This window comes from Cucumis sativus, unplaced genomic scaffold, assembly GCF_000004075.3.
Source record: "Cucumis sativus cultivar 9930 unplaced genomic scaffold, Cucumber_9930_V3 scaffold80, whole genome shotgun sequence".
NCBI classification, from domain to species: domain Eukaryota; kingdom Viridiplantae; phylum Streptophyta; class Magnoliopsida; order Cucurbitales; family Cucurbitaceae; genus Cucumis; species Cucumis sativus.
Genome location: NW_022279571.1, coordinates 30,443 through 49,178, shown reverse-complemented (window position 1 = coordinate 49,178; position 18,736 = coordinate 30,443). Strand labels below are relative to the sequence as shown.

At 35.4% G+C, this 18,736-nt stretch overlaps 1 pseudogene; it reads right to left on the bottom strand.

The window, feature by feature from the left end:
- The window catches only part of LOC116406262, a 43,084-nt pseudogene that overhangs the window by 11,983 nt on the left and 12,365 nt on the right, over positions 1-18,736 (bottom strand).

Genomic DNA, 18,736 nt, shown 5'->3' with positions numbered 1-18,736 from the left:
TCACCGCTCGTCGTTTGTTGACACCGTCATTCCTCCTTTGTTCCTTAGTGACGAAGTCGCACAAGCCGACTATGCACCCCCCACCTCCTACGTTTGCATGTAGGTGAAGCCGAGGAATCTCTCTCTTTTCATTTCATCAATCATCTAGTTTTTGAACGTTTTCATTAAGCCTTACCGTCGTTAAGTTCTGTCTCGTGCCACCCAGATCTCATTGCCGGCAATCGTTAAACGAACCCTTGCTTGAGCAAGTCGATCTGTGCATCACAGAGCCACTTATCTACTCCTTCGTAAATCGCGCTTGTCACAGCCGATTTCTTTCTCCTTTTGTGAGTTGTGCACCCGAGCTGACTGCCAAGTCGATTCTCCTCCTGCAGAGCCGCGTGGGCCATTTCTGCCTTAGTTTAAGCCAAGTTGCTTTTTGGTATCTCTTGAGCTGTGTTGGTTTGGTATGCCCAAATGAATATTTTTTGGATCTTAAATAAGTTTACAATGGAATGAGTTAAATTATTTTTGTTTGAAGGTTCAAGTGTTAATTTGAGGATTTGAGACTCCGAAATTTTCCATTCAAGGTTTTGTTTGATTCAACCTTAATCTTGGGGGTCAGTTTGGATGCTTAATTAAATAGTTGGAAGTTTGGATGCTTAATTAAATAGTTGGGTGATGGTTGACAAAATTAATAATTTTAATTTTGTTTATGTTTATGACTGAATTAGTTGATAATTAATCTCCAGGTAAGAAGTTTTATTATTAGATCCTTACATTATGTTTTCCCTTAGTATGCATTAACGTAGCCATGATGCATGTGATGTGACTGTGAAGAATGTTAGATAATGATAGCTACATAAAAAATCGTTATGTATGACTAAGATATGTGATGACCACGATATGTTATGAATGAGATATACTATGGTTGAGATACATCATGTTTGAGATATGTTATTTATGTTATGTTATATGTATAGACTATGATGTTGTGTTAGCTTTACCTGTTAGAGTCGTATCATATGGGTGTCCCTCGGGATCACCACCTATTTATGTTTGTGTGGCTTAGCTTTTATATGTGAATCAATAGGATCACTTACACTTCTTTAGGGTGACTCCTTCGGGTTCACCAAGAGTCTAGATGTGTTCCTACAAGATCACTGGATAGCGTACGTTTGGGAGCACAATAGATATTCGATATTTTCTTACAGGACTATAACGAGAGGTTAACAGACACGTAGCAGGAGTAGTAGTGGGTCTCTTACTTAGTATAAATTTATACTCACCCTTTTCTATGTTTAATTTTTCAGGTAAAGGAGCAGGTAAAGGCAAGCTCGCGAATGGCAAGAAGTGACCGTGGATCGTCATAGGGAACATCTTATGTTTTCTTCCACATTTATGTTTTGAGTATTAAATTTATTTCAGAACCCATGTTTACTTTTAGATATATTTTTTTTATTTTAAATAGGTTCCGAACTAATATTTTATTATATACTTTACTTATATTTTATGAGTGTTTCTTTTTAAAACTTAGTATTTTCTTTGATTTAAATAAAAAGTCTTTATTTGTTTTAGTGGTAATGATCTCACCTTAGTATAAAGTGTTGGATCGTTACAGAAAGGTATTTTAGAAACACTTTTCGAGGAACATTGTTCAATCTGCATACCCCCAAAACGAGCAAGGCAATTGAGCATGACTCATCATTAAACGAACCATGTCTAACAAGGTTTTATTTCTCATTTCTAATATACCATTTTGTTGAGGTGTACCAGGTGCTGAAAGTTGTAATTGGATTCCATGTTCTATCATATAGTCCTGGAATCTCAAATCCATATACTCTCCACCTCGATCAGATAAAAGTATTTTAATTTTTTTACTTGATAGATTTTTAACTTCAGCCTTATACTTCTTGAACTTTCCAAGAGCTTCAGACTTACGTTTCATTAAGTATAAATAATCATACCTTGAATAATCATCTATAAAAGAGATGAAGTATTCAAAACCTTCTCTAGCTTTTACATTCATTGGACCATAGTGGTCTGAATGTATAAGTTCTATGGGCTCTTTGGCTCCATAGCATTTTCTAGTAAAAGGTCTCTTTAGTCAACTTTTCTTCAAGACAAGATTCACATGGAGGCAATGAATCATCTTCTAACTCATTTAGAAGTCCATTCTTTACCAATCTCCCGATCCTATCGAGATTAATATGACCTAATCTTGAATGCCAAAGATAGGTATTATTTTGAGTATTAGCAGTTTTAAACATCTCATGATTTAAAATTGCTTTCGCTTTGTTAGGTCTTAATACATACAAAAGTTGTCTTCAAGCTTAGCTGAACAAATGTGTACACCATTCTTAGAAATGAACACTTCATTTAAAGAAAAATGTTACATTATATGATTGTTCAATAAGACAAGAAATAAATATAAGATTCCTTTTAATCTTAGGAACTATATACAAGTTTTTTAAAAACAAGAATCTATTTTAAAAAGAAAATTTAACATCTCCCATTACACGAGCTGAAATGGCATCTCTCGTTTTAACTTTGAGTGTATCTCATCCTCCTCGAGCTGCTTAAAGGAACTAGTTTTATGTAAAGAAGAGCAAACATGACTAGTGGCTCCTAAATCAAGTATCTAGACATTTTGGTCATTTTCCACTAAACATGTTTCTAAGGCAAGTAAATTATATTTACTTTCTTTTTAATTCTTCTTAAATATCTCTTGAAGCGAATCCTTGATCTGACGTCTAATGACCATGGTTTTGTGTTTCTTGCTTAGTATGTCAGACATACTAGACAAGAGATACACACAGGCCTTGTCATTGGCCTTTGTCCAATGATTATATGCATCCCTAAAATTTTTAGATGCATTTCGAGCAGAGGAAGTAGCAAAATGGTGTAGTTGAAAGGAAAAATCGTACTTTGCAAGAATTTGCTAGATCAATGTTGAATGAGTATGGTTTACCTAAATATTTTTGGACGGAAGCCGTTCACACCGCTTGCTATGTTTCAAATAGAGTTTTAGTTAGACCCTCTTTAGATAAAACTCCTTATGAACTTTGGCATGGTAAAATTCCAAATATTGGGTATTTCAAAGTTTTCGGTTGTAAATGTTTTATTTTGAATAACAAAGAAAAACTTGGAAAATTTGATTCTAAGACGGATGTTGGTATTTTTCTAGGATATTCCTCTACTAGTAAAGCTTATAGAGTTTTCAATAAGAAAACTTTAGTTATTGAGGAATCTATTCATGTTGTATTTGATGAATCTTGGAATAATGTTTCTAATGAGTCTATTTGTAGTGATGATTTAGAAAAAGATTTTGGAGATTTACTTGTTAATGACAAAGGCAAAGAAATTGTTCCAAGTATGCAAGATGTGAACATCATAGAAAAGAAAGAAGAGGGTTCTTCATCCTTGCCTAAAGAGTGGAGATATGCTCTATCCCATCCCAAGGATCTAATTCTTGGCAATCCCGAACAAGGTGTCAAAACTCGTTCTTCTCTTAATTTATTTAGTAATCTTGCTTTTGTGTCTCAAATTGAACCTAGAAGTTTTAAAGATGCCGAATGTGATGAGTTTTGGATTTTAGCTATGCAAGAAGAATTAAATCAATTTGAAAGAAACAAAGTTTGGAAATTAGTCCCTAGGCCTTCTAATGCATCTATAATCGGAACAAAATGGGTTTTTAGAAATAAGATGGATGAAAATGGAAATATCATTAGAAATAAAGCTAGACTTGTAGCTCAAGGTTATTGTCAAGAAGAAGGTATAGATTATGAAGAGACTTTTGCACCGGTTGCTAGATTAGAAGCTATTAGAATGTTGCTTGCTTTTGCTTCTTATAAAAATTTCATTTTGTATCAAATGGATGTAAAAAGTGCTTTTTTAAACGGTTATATATTGTAGAGGAAGTTTACGTAGAACAACCTCCGGGCTTTGAAAGTTTTGATTTACCTAATCATGTTTATAAGTTGGAAAAGGCTCTTTATGGCTTAAAACAAGCTCCAAGAGCTTGGTATGATAGACTTAGCAAGTTTTTACTTGAGAATGACTTTAAGATGGGAAAAATTGATAATACTCTATTTATTAAAGTTAAAAATAATGACATGCTTATAGTGCAAATTTATGTGGATGATATTATATTTGGTTCTACTAATTCATCTTTGTGTGAAGAATTTTCCAAGTGTATGCATAATGAGTTTGAGATGAGTATGATGGGAGAACTTAGTTTCTTCCTTGGCCTTCAAATCAAACAACTCAAGGATGGCATCTTCATAAGTCAAGAAAAATACACAAGGGATTTGCTCAAGAAATTCAAATTCAATGAAGGTAAAGTTGCAAAAACTCCTATGAGCACTACCACTAAGCTTGACAAAGATGAAAAAGGTAAGTGTGTGGATATAAAGACTTATCGAGGTATGATCGGATCTTTACTTTATTTGACCGCTAGTAGACCCGATATCATGTTTAGTGTATGTCTTTGTGCTAGATTTCAATCTTGTCCTAAAGAATCACATTTCCATGCCGTTAAAAGGATACTTAAATATTTGCTTGGAACTATTGATGTTGGATTATGGTATCCTAGAAATGTTGAGTTTAATTTGGTAGGATATTCCGATGCGGACTTTGCCGGTAGTTTACTTGACCGTAAAAGTACTAGTGGGACTTGTCAATTTCTTGGTAGTTCCTTAGTATCTTGGTTTAGTAAAAAGCAAAATTCGGTTGCCTTATCCACTACCGAAGCGGAATATATTGCGGTTGCTAGTTGTTGTGCACAAATTCTTTGGATGAAACAAGCTCTTTGTGATTTTGGATTAAAATTTGATAATGTGCCTATATTTTGTGATAATACTAGTGCCATAAATTTGACTAAGAATCCTATTCATCATTCTAGAACTAAGCATATAGATATTAGGCATCACTTTATTAGAGAGCATGTACAAAATGGTCATATTACTCTTGAGTTTGTAAGCTCCAATAATCAATTAGCGGATATATTTACCAAGCCTTTGAGTGAAGAAAGCTTTTGTAAAAATAGGCTTGAGCTTGGAATTATTCGTTGGGATGCATCTTGATTTTATATCTTACTTGATATTGTTACCGTAATGCATATTGATAGGAGGAGAATTAGACATTTTGTATGTGTTCATGTTTTTTGGGAGAGCTAACTTCATTGGTATTGTTTTTGATGATTCCAAAGGGGGAGAAGTATAAGAAAAATATGTTTTTATCAATTTGTTGCATAATTGTTTCTATTGAATAATGCATATTTTTTTAGAGAAAAAAAATTAATTAAGGACAAAGAAGGTTCTCTTATCAATTGTTTTCAAGTATGTTCTTTGTGGTGAAATATATACATGAGCTTTATGGTTATACATCTTGATAATAGAATTACTTGTTGATCATGTGTGTTTCAAGTTATTTTTCTTCAATGATTTGTCATCATAAAAAAGGGGAGATTGTTGGCTTTTTGGCCCTTAATCTCAAATTTATTTATTTTAATTATTCAATTAATTTATGTTTTGATGATAACAAATCTGATTTTTTTATTGACAATTTTATTAATTTGAATAGACCATATCGTAGAGCTTGGAAAAATGATTCTAACGCCTCTTGAATCACCCAAATCGAAGTTCAAATGAAGAAAATATTGCTAAAAGAAGGTTAACAGAAAAATACCCGAGATGGTGACGTGGCGACCAAGCATTCAATTTGAACCAATTAGAGAAAGCCACTTGGAGCAATGAAGGAGTAACAAATGTGGCTTTTTGTTATGTTTTATTGGCTTTTATAAAGAAAATGAATTTAAAAAGAAAATGATTTTAATATTATTATTTTTCCTTGTGTCTAACGGCTAGTTGTTTTAAAAGATGGTGAAGTTGCTTTATTGATTTCTTTTTAAACAAAGTATTTTGAAAAGACATATTATTATATTATTATTTGTATTGTGTCTAACGGCTAATTAAGTTTAAATCTCAACCATTCATTTTTCTTTTACTTATATCTAATGACCCAAATGATTTTGAATTTATCTTTCCTCTCTTTTTAAATACTTCACATTTACACAAGATCACAACATCTTTACAATCCTCAAGCAAAAAGCCAACATTGTTATTCTCTCTAAAGCTTCCAATTTTTATTCTTTTCATCTTATTCTTGAGAGCTTCTTATTGTATTGTGAGGATTAAATTTGTGAGCTTCAAATTATATACTCACTCTTTTAGAGAGTTTTCTTTTGTATGATTTAAAAACTTCAACATATTGTAACGGTTGGATCCTAACCCGTGGAAAGGATCGGGTTTGCTCTTGAACCCGAAAAAGGAGCAAGAATCGGTTCGGCTCAAATCCGTGGAAAGAGTCCAAAGAAGATTTTCAATCAAAATCCCAAGAGGTGCTTGGGAAAGTGGATGTAGGTTGAGTTTAACCGAACCACTATAAAATTACGGTGTCTTCTTCTCTAACTCTTTTCTAATTATTTTTTAATTTAATTTTAGTTACATACTCTTATTGGTTGAGTTTGATTGCATACTTCCATTCATATATTTTTATCAATCTTGTTATTTAACAAAGTTTACAAAGTTCTTTATTTAAATTTAAAAAGTATCTAATTAGTTGATTTTACTTTTTATTTGTCAAAAAAGTTTATTTAAACCCTATTCACCCCTCTAGGGTTGCCATACCGATCCAAAAATTGGTATCAGAGCAAGGTTGCTCATCTTGAAATTTTAATTTCTTGATAAACTTTATTGTTAGAGCATTATGGCAAACCTATTGGCAAATGGTATTGTTGAAGGTCAATCTACTTGTTGCTCATCACTGTAGCATGATAATTGAAATGACCTTAGGGTGGGGATTGAAATCAAGAGCTACAACAAACATCCCTGTGGAGGAAGAACTACAAAAAACATCGTTGAAGAAGCAGTCCATTCTCTTCTTCTATGTAATCCATAAGCATGAATCATATGTGTCCACATAATCCCTTTTTATTCATTGAAAAGGATATGTTAGAGTGAGTAAGGCCAAATATCATTGGGAATAGGAGTAAACCATCCAAAGGAGAAGACAGTACACCATGAATCTGTACAAAGGAATATATTCCTCCCATTACCAAGCTTAAACTTTTGCAACTTGAAATGCTGATCCATGGACTTCTCAAACCTTAAACCAAGCTTACCCGAAGTGCACCAAAGATTTGGATCAACTCCATGAATACTTCTAACAATTTTGCACCATAAAGAGTCCTGCTCCTTAAGGATTCTCCAACTCCATTTAAACAATAAAGCTGTATTTCTGTTTTCATTTCCAATCCCTAAACCACCATCTTTTAGAGCTTTCGAAGCTAACTCCTGTTTAACCAAAGGATTCAGCTTGCTGCCTTTTTGACCTTCCCAAAAGAAGTTACATAAAAGTCTCCAATTCTTGTATCACCAAGAAAGGCATTTGGAATAAGGACATATTATAAGTTGGTAGGTTGGCCAAAACTAAATTACATAAAGTTTAACGGGTCATTGATTCCTCTGCTTCTTTTACTGTCAAATCCCTAATTGATGATTTAACTTATTCAATAGGGTCCTCTACCAGAAATCTTTATTCTATTATTCGGTCTGATCACTACCCAAAGAAAATTAAATTATTTTGGGAACTTAGTCACTGTGCCATTAATACTGCTGATTGCCTCCAACGCCAAATGTCGTATATGTCTTTTTCTCCTACTTGGTATGTTGTGTGTCAAACTGCTGCGGAATCTGCCTCTCACCAATTTGCGCACCGTTCCTTTGCTACTTAGTTTTGGCACATCATCTGGGGTGCTTTTTGGTTGGTCGATCTCTCTTTCCAATAAAAACTTCTTGGTGGGTCACCTTTTTGTGGGATGTAAAAAGACAATTTGGTTGGCTATTGTTCGTGCCTTCTCCTAGACTTTATGGACTGAGCACAATAGGAGGCTGTTTCAGGACTCTACTGCCTCTTGTACTTCTTTTTTGGACACCATTTTATCTATTGCTTTTTATTGGTACAAAAATGGGCACCCTTTTAAGAACTATAGTCTCTCCTTTCCCTTTTCTAATTGGCTATATTTTTTTAATCACCTTTAGGAGTTTGGGTTTCCCCTGTTTCATTTTATCAATGAAATGTTTCTTATCTTAAAAAAAAAAAAAAGTTAAACGGCCCCTCTGGACAAGTTATACCCTTTTCCATTTATCGAGTTTCAAATGGACTTTATCTATAACAGGCTGCCAAAAAGACTGCTGTTTAGAATAACCACCAAGAGGTAAGCCAAGATATATAAAGGCAATTACCAGCCTCCCAATTCAGCCTTGAAGAAGTAGAGATCAATGTAGCCTCATCAATATTGCCTCCATATAATGCTTACTTCTCCCAATTAACTTGCTGCCCTGAGCACAATTCGAAGAGAATATCTAACATGGCTTCTATTTTTTATTCTAAAATCTTTCAATCCTGCAATCATAGACGATACCTTTCTTTTTGTAAATAAGGATAAGTAGGACGTGGGGAGTTTGAAAGGGTTGCTTGTAGAAGAGTTAGATGAACCCCCCCCCCCCCCCCCCCCCGAGTGGTTCCATGATTGTAAACATCTCTCAACTTTCACAATCATAGGAGTTCAAAAGGATAACATACGAGGCTTGTACTTTTTGTGAGATTGTGGAGTGCATAATGAATCTAAAGAATATTTAAGGTAACAGATAGCCTCCTAACAATGAAATGCATTGAAAGAAAATGTTGCACTAAGAAAAATAAATAACGAATTCTGCTCAATATAATAAAAATCAAACAAATCAACATAATGGACTTACTGTATTGCCTTTCTCTATGTACCAATGAAGCCTATCAACAATCTGCATTGCAGAAGACATTTTAGTATTTACAAGGACTATGAAATGGAAAAAATAATGAGAGCGAGAAAAAATTAAACAGGAAAAATAATGGAGAAAACACGTCCATATGCCTGGACAGCAAAAAAGACCGGCTGCTAACAATTTCCTTCTGCTATCACACATTGATGTTTTATAAAAGACATCATCAGACAAAAGCGAAGTAGAAACAGCTTAGGGACGGTGAAAAGTGAACCCCATCCCAAAAAAACTAATTGCAGAAAATTTGACCAATTGTTGTGATGCAAAGAAATTGGATAATTGCAAAAGAATTGGCTATAACTATGAGCCCACCACAAGGAGATGAGTTGTAAATTTCCACCAAAAGAAGTTATATCAGAAGACTTAGCTTCAAAAAGTTTAAAGTTACTTTCAAGCCAACGCAACTAAAGGAATGCCCCGACAGCATACCCCAAAGGACTTCAACTTCACTTGAGAAAGCCAGTCATCAATATGATTAGAATTAAAAAGACAAGCGGAAATCTGAAGGTACTAAGCAGAAAGCTTCTTCCCTTGGAAGCAAAGAAGCAACGAGGAAAAAGGTGATAAATATTGTCCTCCTTTTCCATATACAAACTGCATATGAACAGGCAAAAAGGTTAAACCTCATCAAATTCTGAAGCCTATCCTGATTATTAAGACTCTTATAATCTCAGGACCATATAAACACTTCCATGTTCTTTGCGATCTGAAAATTCAATACACTTTTAATAAGTCAGGACATCAAAGAAGTATTCACTTTAGAAATATTCATAAATGCCTCCTCCCACTTTGTGAAGAGGGATAATGTGAAGAAACTAATTTTGCAAGGGGGTTCGGGTGATACCCAGTACCGAAGAGAAGTCCAATTGTAAAAAAAACATTTCATTTATAAATGAAATCTGGGGAAAACCCCAAACACCTAAAGGAACTTATAGAAGAGAAGGATGTCCAATTGTTAACTAAAATAGATTATCTATAGAGAGAGGGGGGCTTAGCTTTACACCAAGGAAAAGAAATAGACAGAACAAATTCCATAAAATATCTGAACAAGGAAGAAGAATCATGAAAAAGCCACTTATTCCTTTCACCCCACAGATACCAAAAGAACGACGCATGTCAACCAAAGTGTCATCTTTGTACCACCAAAGGGTTGACCCACCAGAAGAGAAGCCAATGTGTCCAAAATGTTATTAAGACACGTATAAGACCATCAAAAAGCCTAAAAAGAATATCCCAAAAATTGGCAGCAAGAGGAAAATGGAAAAACAAATGGATCGAAGATTCAGCGTAGCAGCAACACATGTGACATCAAGAAGGAGAAATAGACATATAAAGCATGCAACGTGGAAGACAATCAACAGTATTGATGGCACCCCAACTAAGATCTTAAAGAAAAAATTTCATCGTTTTAGGAAAATCTATCTTTCTAAATCACAGAACAAAAATCAGACAATAATGGATCAACCGTGCCCACTAAGTCAGCTATAAGGGATCTAACAGTAAAACCAGAAGTAGGATCAAGAGGCCACAACCAAGAATCCAAATAGCAGTGCAAGCTAACAGCAGCCAGGTGGAGAGATACTAAGGCCCTTTTGACCAAGTGGATTCAAAGATATTACAAGCAAAAGTTCTCTGTTGGGTGGAAGGTGCTCACAGCTTATTATAGCTCCTCACATTTCCAACCAAAAGCCTATTCTCAGTGTCAAGTCTTCCTCATATATCCCACGAAAAAGGATTATAAGCTACTGCCTATTGTCATCTTCCTTTTTCCCATATTTCTTTCAAGATTGGAATGGGTCAATACTTTGTTTTCAATCCACTTGGAGATCAAAAGGAACTGGATGGATCTTTCTTGAAGCTCATGGAAAATCAGGAAGAATGTTAACCAAGTGAGATGAAAGTAAATTTTCTTTTATTGAAGTATTGAAAGGGGCCACTCACTGTCAGTTAAATGCAGAACAATGTGCAATAAGTTGTGTTGGGTAACCAATATTTATGGACCTACTGATTACAGAGAGAAAATTCATTTGGTCAGAGCTGCTCTCCCTCATTGGTTATTGTATAGAAGCTTGGTGTTTGGGAGGGGATTTTAATATGACCAAATCAAAGGGGAGCGATTTCCAGCAAGTAGAATGACTTGTGGCATGAATGAGGAAATTCAATAAATTCATTGAAGAATGGAAACTCATTGAAGTTATTTTACTGAACAGAAAATTAACATGGTCAAGAGAAGGAAGAGTAGTTTTGAGATCATTGCTTGACAGATTTTTAGTTACTTTTGACCGGGACAAGGCTTTTGTGAACACACGTGTAACTCGTCAAGTAAGGATCTCCTCAAACCACTTCCCTTTTTTATTAGAAGCAGGGGCATTCGAGTGGGAGCCTTCCCCTTTTCGATTTTGCAACAGCTGGTTGCTAGACAAGAATTCCTGCCAATTTATTGAAAATTCATTAACCACAAGCACTCCTCCGGGCTGGATGGGCTTTGCCTTATCAACTCAACTCCAAAACATTAAGGGTCAACTCAAATCATGGCATTCAGATTATGAAAGAAAACAGAAAAGTCATGAAGAAACCTTATTAAAAGCCATCGCACTAGAAGAGAAAAAATATGATCAACCGGATACGTGCACAGTGGAGCCTTGCTGACAAGATGTTTTTGCAGTGGAGGTGGAGGAATTTGAAATGTTGAGACACTTTGAAGGAGAAGTGCTATTTACTGACCTGTAAAAACTCTCAGGGACCTGGATTTTAAAGCTGTAAACTTCCAAAAGATCTGGGTTATTGGCAGAAACTGAATGCTTGATGGTGTTATTCCGAAAACAGTCCAAATGGGGGATTTTAAGGTCACAAACCCCATTTAATTCAGATTTTAGCAAGGCAGCCCACACATTGTTGAAGGAGGTTTGCGCGATATAGTGCTTAAGAATTTTTGGAATATGTGAGGAATTGCTGTCTTTGGCACACTTGGAACGATTGAAAATACCCACTTTTGAAGAAAGTTGGCCCCCTGTTCGAACAAAAAGAAAAGAATCAGACGTTTTGTAACGTTTTTTTGCAATAAGTCTGATGGGTTTTCCTCCAAAATGCTTGGGCTAAATTCGTCATAACTCAAAGATTTATTGAAGTGGGCCCCTATTCTTTTATTCCTTTCATTTAAAGACTCAAAAGAGGACTCTTTGGCTACTGAAATATTAAAAACAGAAACATTTTGTAACGCTTTTTTGCAATAAATTTGCTAAGGTCCTCCGAAATTCTTGGGCTAAAATCGTTATAACTCAAAGATTTATTGAAGTGGGCCCCTTTTCCTTTATTCCTTTCATTTAAAGATTAAAAGAGGACTCTTCAGCTCTGAGGGGAATATTATGGTTTAGGAATTCATAATCTCCAAAATGAAGATATATATTTCCCCTCTTTAGATCAGTGACTTCAATCGTGGATGGCACAAAACCACAAGAATTCTTCTTAACTTGAATCCGAACTTCACTAACATTAATTAAATTTAGTTTCGGAGGCTATATCTAAGAGACCTCCAAAATGATCCCCAATGACCTCAAAGGTACTCCTACACCAATAATCCAAGGGAAGTTTTTTAATTTTTAGCCAACCGCCATTCCCTTTTTGGACGAGTGGCCGGCTGTGTTTAAATTTAAACCAGCTTTCAAATTTGAGAAAATTCCCCCAGGCTTGCCATTTTCCTTCCTCATGGATGAGATCTAAAATTGATCATTGGTCAATGCTAATGAGGGCATTCTCATCGTATAAAGGATTTGTAACAATATTTTATTGGAAAAAAGCTTCCAACCTTACGGATCAGTTTCCAGTCATCTGAGGCAAATAACTTTGTTATAGTCCATAAATTTTCAAAATTGACTTTCACAACTTCAAGATTCTTAATCAGCAAATCCTTCTGTTTTGAAGGGGGAAGATGGACTAACTTTTGAGCCTTGCTTTTTTTACTAGGAGTCTGGTCAATTACCTTAAATATAGGTCTTGGAACAGGGGAACTGGAAAGACTTGATTTTGCCAATTCAACATAACTTAGTTTCCTATTCAAATTCGAAGGAGGAATCTTGAGGGATTATTAGAAAACCATCTAGCATAATCCAGTTTTTCGACAAACTTATCTAGCATTGAGCAAAACAACTTCCAGTCTTGCTTCTCACTACCTAAGCACACTCTGATATTGAAGAGCCCCCTGAATATGGCCAATGATCACAGCTCAGTATCCATTCCAACTTAGCTTGAAACTTTGAAATTCTCAATCTGCCTTTGTCGACATCCCCAAATTTCCTGAAGTGTCAACCTACCGGAAAATGATAAGATCAGTTAATGCTGACCAGATCCATCTAAGTTGGCAAACGGATAGAGAGATGCTTCTGCCGGCTTCTACATCTTCAATGAAGCAACAATCTCCTTCATGTCAAATGCAATAGTGTGACTGGTCAATTTTCCAGCTAACCACCTCCATGGTGTTGGGATGAGACTTAACAGAGAGGACTGCTTAAAAAACCTGGCTGTCGGAGAGGGGAGATCGGAAGGAGTGGGGTGGAGGGAGGGGAGAGAAGAGGAGGAGAGAGAGAACTTAGAGCAGTTTTATGTTTATTTAATGAACGTACATAAAAGAGAGAAGTTTGGATTTCTCATATGTCTTAAATCTCCAAGTTCAATTAAGGTTGTACTACTTGAATTCTGGCTTATCGTTGGGAGTCCCGATGTGCAGTAGTACACATCATGCTTCGACAATGGATTTTTGATACTTTGCCCCCAATACAATCTTGTTGTCACCAAACAAGTTCCTTGAAGTACCCAGTATAACATATCATGACCATGCTTCCATAATTAAAAAGATAAGACAACCAAAGTACTCTTAAATCGAAGAAAAACATTGCTGCAAAAACAAGTATACCTCCACAAGTTTCTCAACTTTTGTAAAATGACGACCAAAGGAGGAGTAGCGCATGCCATACAGAAATGGTGCAAGATATACTCTGAGTTTGTTCTACAGTAAAGGAATTCACAAAGTCAGTTAAAAGTGATTGTTCAAAGAAAACAAAGAATTCAACGATGCTAACACATTTAATTCAAATACACAAAAATTCATTGAAGACCAAGAAAAAAGAACAAGACTTACATTGAGAAAAAAAATAATTATATAAGGAAAGACCAAAAAAATCAAAGCTCACACAAGTGAATCCAATTAAAGAAAGAAACTCCAGTCAAATAAATTACAACCTAGAGGACAGATGAAGAAGAAACTCCTCAATCATCTCCGTGATCTCTGTGTCTAATGTTTTTCAATGCTCAAGGCATAATAAAGCACAATAGTCTTTTAGGGCTTAAGTGCAAGGCGGAAAAAAAATGTGGGTTTTTTTTTAAGGTGCAGTCTCTCTATATATAATACAAGATAATATAAAAATACAAGATAAAAAAGAGGATAGTTGAATTGGGAATATAAAAGAAAAAAATAAAAGTAACCATAGGAAAAAAAATATTCCATTTAGGCCAAGCAAATTTTATTATTTATAATTAATATGGAAGGAAAAAACCCTAATAATTACTTTTTTAAAATAATGAAAAAAAAACCCCAATGCCTAGGACTTTGGGCCGTAGGGCTTCACTGAAAGCACCACATCTGATGCACTTGTGTGCAAGGCGAGGCACTATGCATGCGCCTAGGAGGCTTTCTAAAACACAGCATGTGTCTAGCAAAAGGAAAGTCAAACACCTCATAGAAACAACTCCAAACTAACCAAACAAAGTCATGATTCAAAAAGATATGATTGAAGTCTTTTTTCTGCCCACCAATACAGAATGTGAAAAAGCAGCCCTACAAAAAGGATCATCTTTCTAAAAACCAATCTAATCTGTAAAAGTCTTCCTCTTTTCAGCCTCCTCATAGTGTTCTTCCTCCTATGATCTCGAGTTTGTCTTGGTGCAAGTTTTTGGTCGCCTTTTATTTAGAAGGATGTTTAGTCTTGTATTTGTATTTGTATTTCCCTGTACTTCTTTTGTGTTTGTTTTGCCTTTAGCCATTACTCCTTTGTTACGGGTTTTAGCTTGGTTGGATATGATGAGGGTGTTAAGGGGGTGTCAACCTAGTTGAGATGTCCAGGTGCACCCCCGATCCATGCTTACATGCTCATTGTATAATTCTTTTGTATTATGAGCTTTTGTCTCATTATTATTATATTAATATTAATAAAGAGGCTGTCTCCTTTTTAAAAGAAATATCTGTAGAAGTCTTCCATGATTGACTTACCACAAACAGAAGTGCTAAGTCTTCTAGAAAAATTTTACAAAATCTCTAAAAGAGGGAACTACATTCTTAAAATTTTCACAAAAGCTCCAAAAGAGGGAACTACAAGAAATACTTTTAGAAGGATTCAAGCTCCAAAAGAGAAACAATCCTTCTCCTTCGTATTAATATCAAATGTCTCGTTCGAGGATACAAGAGCCACTATGTCAGTTGCTTCTCTATCAAACAACAAATGACAGAATCCCAACAATATCCTAGAGCTACTAAAACGAGAAAAGGCATCTGCCACCAAATGATTCAGCATAAGGAAAAAGATGTAAACAGGAAAATAGAGAGCAGGGGCCGAATGTCTAAGATGAAAGCACAAAATAGTTCAAAACTTCGAAAACACAAAATATTAGTCAGTATAAGACCATGCTTTGTCAAAAATTTCGTCAAAGCAGCTGAGCAAATAAAAGCCTAAGAAATTTCTTTAGAACAGTGCAATAAGAAATTGTAAGCACCTTCCACTTAAATATGTGGTTAAGAACTTCAGGCTCACAAACAGCTTCTGCATCCTCAATGCAACATCCTTCCTCAAGCTTGCGCAGAGCAGCTCGAACAGCCTAACAACCAAAACAGTAGACCATTAAGGGATAAGAAACCACGAGATCACTTTAAGGATACAAAAGTTAATAATTTTCTTACCACAACTGACCCTTCCAACTTCCCCATCTTAATTGTCTTGTCCACTACATGTTTTAAAGAATATGCATGAGTAGATGGGACTTTGTGCTTCTTAATTACGTCTTCCAAAGTAATTGACGATGCAACATTTTTCATCATGTCCATTAACCTAGGTTAAAAGAAAGAATATTTTAGAAACAAATCCACTTTACCAAACATGCAAGCGTGCACTTTAGGGAAGTTTATAACTGTTGTCATTCCTTAATTCATTTTTTAAGGGTGAGGGCATCAAAACCAAATGTGAAGTACAAATGGCAGTTACCTCCTCTCCGAATTGGCATCTAATAGGAGCATCCCACTTCTATCCTCCTTGTAAATCTTACTTGGATCAAATCTCTTGGTTGGTATGGCAGACTTGCCAACTAAGGAGGATTTTTTCACTTTGATCGTCTTATCAATGTCCATGAGGACAGATTCTCCTTTTTGATTCAAAGAGTTTCTTGAAATGTTACCCAATTTCACATTTTTAGACTCAGAACTCCACAATGATTTCGCAGTCACTTTACCAAGAAGCTTCCCATCAGATGAGGACCTCTCAAATGATTTGGATACTTTTGCAGCAGATTTTCCCTGAAGGTCATCTGGCATAGATCCCTTCTTTGATACAACATTCTCCCTACTCCCACGAAAAACTATCGTCTTCCCTCGTCTTGTATCACTGATAGGAAGTTTCCTTTTCTGAATGGGAAGCCTACTCTCTTCAAGACCAGGAAATTTTATATGGTCTCTAGCAGGAGTCTCAATTTCTTCATCAATCTCGTGGTCCCTGGTCAAATTAAATGAAAAAAAACATTAATAGGCCAATACTGATTAAAGTAAATAGTAGTAACAGCTGACACAGCAATCTTACAAGCAATATATCAAAATGCGATTAGGTAATAGCTTTTCCCATGCCCTGGTCGGGGTTTCACCATCCTCAGAACCTTCAAAAGTGATTTTCCTAACAAAAACAATGCATTCTTTAACCAATTAAGCACCAGAACTTAAAAAATTACACTCTGATTCACTATATAGAAATTCAAAGGATACCTTGGTAAGCATTTCCTGTGGTATGATTTTGGACACCGTCGACAAACAGCAAACTGTAGTTCCCATATTTTCTTATTTTCGCCGAGCGCACAAACAGAGCACTTATGCACAGGGCATGAGAAAGATTCTCCAGATGCAATCTTCTTCTCAAGGTCTCCAGCGGCAACTTTATTCTCCGGATGAAGCAATCTTGAAATACATTTAGGATGATAAAAATAACCACAAGTTGCATTTACGCATTGGAAGACCTAAAGAGCAATAGTAACTCATATTAGGTAATAATCAGAGACTGATGTCTAAAATCATAAGTAAATCTCTTTTTCTAATAAGAAAAGCATATGTATATTCAACAAAAAAAGCCAAGAAGGACCATCTAAGAGGAAAGGGTTGAGGAAACCCCCACCCACAAAACTAATAAAGAAGAGCCTAGCAATTATTAATACTCATTAAAAGATCTAATTACAAAGGGAGATATGAGCTATTGGCAAAATTAACAATGTGTTAGAAAGTTGCTAACAAGAACAAGATATTAATTTATTATAATGAACTATAAGAAAATACAAGATAAACCCAAGTATAAGGCACTTGGAACCTCCCTCTTGAGTACTCTCACCCAAGCCCTAAATCACTCCACATAATAACCTCTCTCTCTCACTTACCCTCCCTCCATTTATAACAAGATGTAACCACCCTAGTAACCACACATAATAGCTACTAGTAACCACACTTACACAATAACTACTAGTAACTTCCTAAGTATCTAATTACCCTTATACCCCTAACCCTATACTAATCTAATTACCCTTATACAATATAAACCCATGTATACAAATGTAGGTATCTAACACAATGCTAATAAATAAATTACATTAAAACTACAAAGATTCCAAACCTACAAACAAGAAACTAGCAAAAAAAGTCAAACAACTCAAACCCAATCAAAGGGTCGACAAAATTATGAACCAAAAGATTGTGAAAAAACTCTAGTGTAAATGTAAAGATGGAAAGATATTAGGGTTCACCTAAGTTCATTATGATTATAATAAACAAAAACAAATTAATAAAACAAAAAAAAAAAGGGAGCCAATGTCTATATTGCGCAGGATTCATATAGTAAATATTCATACAATACGTGAAGGATAGCCATTTTAGTAGTGAAGTGTATGGTCAATCGATTTTATACCTACAATGAGTTATTTTTAGAGGAGTTTCATTGAATCTTTAACAACTTTCCAAATATAAGCAGAGTACAAATAAACTTGACTTTGTATTACTCTCTTTGTATAACTCTCTTGTACTTTGAGTGCATATTAATAAAAAAGATTTGTCTCCGTTTCAAAATAAATAAATAAACTTGACTTTGAGGGTGAGTATTTTTTGTTTATATGATGATAAAACCAATTTCAATGAGGAAAAAAAAAGAGAGAATAGGAGGCTAACCAAAAGCCAGCCCACTAAAAGGAAGGGAACCCTCTAGAAAAAGGGACCCAACTATGCAAAATAACACCTATAGAATAATTACAAAATTCCTTCGAATTCAAGGCCCACAAAGAAACATGATAACGTACAAGGGACCAAATCTCACTGGGGACCCTCTCCCCACCCCTAAAAACCCCATTGTTCTGCTCACCCCACACCACCCATAAAATAGAACACACCCCCATGACCCAAAGGAAGTGCCCTTCTCACTGGTCAGGGTTGAGAAGGAACTCCTCAAGCAACGCACACACATCTCTATGTCAAGTCCCCCCTAACGCCAAATGTCTAAAACAAAGAGTTCCAAACCAAGCTGGAAAACTCACAATGCCCAGAATGTGGTCCAGATCTCCCTCCCTTTTCTACAAAGAATGCAACAAGAAAG